This window comes from Chrysochloris asiatica, unplaced genomic scaffold, assembly GCF_000296735.1.
Source record: "Chrysochloris asiatica unplaced genomic scaffold, ChrAsi1.0 scaffold00218, whole genome shotgun sequence".
Taxonomy (NCBI): domain Eukaryota; kingdom Metazoa; phylum Chordata; class Mammalia; order Afrosoricida; family Chrysochloridae; genus Chrysochloris; species Chrysochloris asiatica.
This window is the reverse complement of record NW_006408736.1, coordinates 3,958,721-3,961,870: the sequence shown is the minus strand read 5'-3', so window position 1 is coordinate 3,961,870 and position 3,150 is coordinate 3,958,721.

Genomic DNA, 3,150 nt, shown 5'->3' with positions numbered 1-3,150 from the left:
TTAAAATATAAATTAGTTTTTATGTTTCTAAAATAATTCTTATTCAACTTATGTGTAATGAATTTGAGTATCTAGGCCTTGTGGATTTAGTACATGCAATGGTTCATTGTTTCATATAAGTTTTGATCTTCAAAGTTAAAGTTTTATAAGAACAAAGTATTTCTAGGTCATAATTATAAGCTGAATGAAACACATCTGGTGTAAGGTAGTTTTTCTCTACCTAATCAGTCAGAGTCAAGCAAGCTACAACCATATCTGCCCAAAGAAAGATTTATCCACTTCACTAGAAGTGACCTGCATGATATCAATCATTATGTCATATCCTTTCTATCACAGTAATGAGACATTAAAATAATATACTGCAAGTTACTGTATATGACTTCTAACCTTTGCATTATTATCCAGGATTAAATTCTAATTATCATTATCCTCCTACTTATCTTTAAGTCCCACTTCTAATGACTCCTTAAGCCCTATTATCCTTTGCTGCCAAATAACTTTCAAATTTGTTGTTTAGTCAGCTTCTCTATAACTTCCCATGTCCTGCTTCATCTTGTAACTGTCATTATATGGTCTATCCATTCCACAAAGGAAAGATGTGATGGTACGCTTATGTAAATATACCAGTTTTGGAATACCTATGGGTCAATTCTACTCTGTACAATAGTGTCTCTATGAGTCAAAATCCACGTGATGGCAACAAATTTCAATGAATTATTAAGCAAATATGTAAAGTATGAAAGGAAGATCTATTTTTGGTGTTTTTCTATTTAGATTCCATACACAGAATATGAAAGCAATGACAATTTCCCAAATAGTTTTAATACTTTATCTTATTTACAGTTTAGATTCCATATTTTACTCACATATTATATTTTACCAAGTTTTTCAAATGTAAATCTACTTCAAGGGTCAAAATCATTTTGTAGTTAAAAATACAATGATTTATCTTTTGAATACTGTTACTTAGTGTTATTTTTGATGCAGTAGTTTGTTGGAAAGGAGTCGTGGTAGGGAAGTGGGTTCATTGTGGGTTCAAGTGCTTACTACAAGGTCAGTAGTTGGGTATACTAGCTGCTCTGCAGGAGAAAGAACAGTCTTTCTACATCTGTAAAGGTATACAGCCTTTGAAAACCTATATAGAGTCACTACAAGCTGGAATTGACTTGACTGCACACAACCACCACCACTCATAGACTCTGTTCTCCAGTCGTAATTTTTGCTGCTCTTGTTTAGCTATTTATGGCAGTATAGATAGTAGATAAAACTGAAATGGCAACTCACTTAATAATCGGAAAAAGAAAAACAATTATTTTCATATAAACTTTCAAATTACATTTTGAGGAAATCATAGCACTTTGAGTTCTTAAATTCTTATGTTGTGAATGGAGCTAGTTGGAAAATTTATTATTAGTGCTTTGCAAGTTCAATCACTGGGTTACAGAAAAATTAAGCAAATTATCCAAGGCTGTGATGCTCAAAGTAATACTCAGTGTTCATGTCTTTATGTGGGTGACTGAATGAACAGAATCTCAGTTCAGTGCTGAATTATTAAACATTATAAATCTAAATCATTATTGAAAGTTTCTCGAAATGAAAAGGGATGTGAATTTTGTGCCAGCTGCTTTTTAAAATCTATTTTCAAAAATTAATTAAATTGACTCTATTTCTGCTTAAGGATTTGAGAACTGTCATTGTCAATGTTAGCCCCCCAAAATACAATAAAACAAACACAAAATAAGACAAAGAACAAATTCACAACCTTTTCTTTTTTCAAACCTATCTCAGCATTGTGATCAAAGGGACTCAAATTTAAGGAGCTCCTGTCACCTGCAGGTTTGAGAAAATGCTGCTGTATGGTTAGCTAACCTGGACAAGCTGTTTCTGGACAACTATAAAAATAGTTCAGCTTGATTACTAGAAAATTTTTGGAGGCCAAGTGTGCACAAAATGCACCTAATGTCAACGAAATAATGATCAGTATCTTCTCCCTCTCTTTCAGTCCTATAGGAGGGGAATAGAAATCAATGCTGGTAAGGTAAAAAAACAAAAACACACACGAATCTTCTTTATTTCCTCTAGGGAACAAAATCATCTATAACCTGTGTAATAAGGACAACAAAATGTTGGTGTTAGTGACTGATGAAAATCCACTGCAGCTGGGGAAAACTGTATATTTAAGAATAAGTTCTGGGCACAAAACTGCACTGGTGGAGAGAAGGGGCACTGAGACTGTCATTTATTTGATCATTGGTCCAAGACCAGTGACACTGTACTGTGCCTATGTGCAATGTATATTTAATCAGATTAATTTGAATGTAATCAATAACAACCCAACAATACTCTGTCAGTTTGTCTTACTTGGTTGCTTGCTTGTTGTTTTGATGATAGATGCTATGCCATTAATATTTTAAAAACTCGCTGAATCATCCATGGTAGGCTCTTTTCAGCTGTGTTTCCAGACTAAGACAGACTAGAAAGGATAAACAAACTATTTCTGAATGGTTAGCCACAGAAACCTTATGAATAGCAGTATAGCACTGACATATTTACTGTTGGAACATGAGCCTCTTAGGCTGGAAGGATCGCAAAATATGTCTAGGGAAGAGCTGCCTCCTCAAAATAGAGTCATCCATAATCATGTGAATTGAGAACGATTTTCAGGATCTTCATTTGTTGATGGCGCACAACTCAAAATGAGAAGAAACAGCTGCAAAACATCCACTAATAATTGTCATGTGGAATGTATGACGTATGAATCAAAAATGAAATTGAACACATAATTTGTGTTAGTAACACATAAATTGAACACAAATGTGAATATTATCATAGTTAGTGAGCTGAAATGGATAAATATTTGTCATTTTGAATGACACAATCATGATTTAATTTGGGAAATGGCAAACTGAAGAGGGATAGTGCTCATCAGAATGACCATTTCAAGACCTGTCTTGAAGTATAATGCTTTCTGTGAGAGAATAATATCTATACGTCAACAAGAAAGACTAGTTAATACTGCTATATTTAAATTTACAGACCACTGTTTAAACCAAAAATCCTCACCACTGGACCAATAAACAACATTCTTATCAATGGAGAAAAGATTGAAGTTGTCAAGGACTTCATTGTTTTTGGATCAACTATCAACAC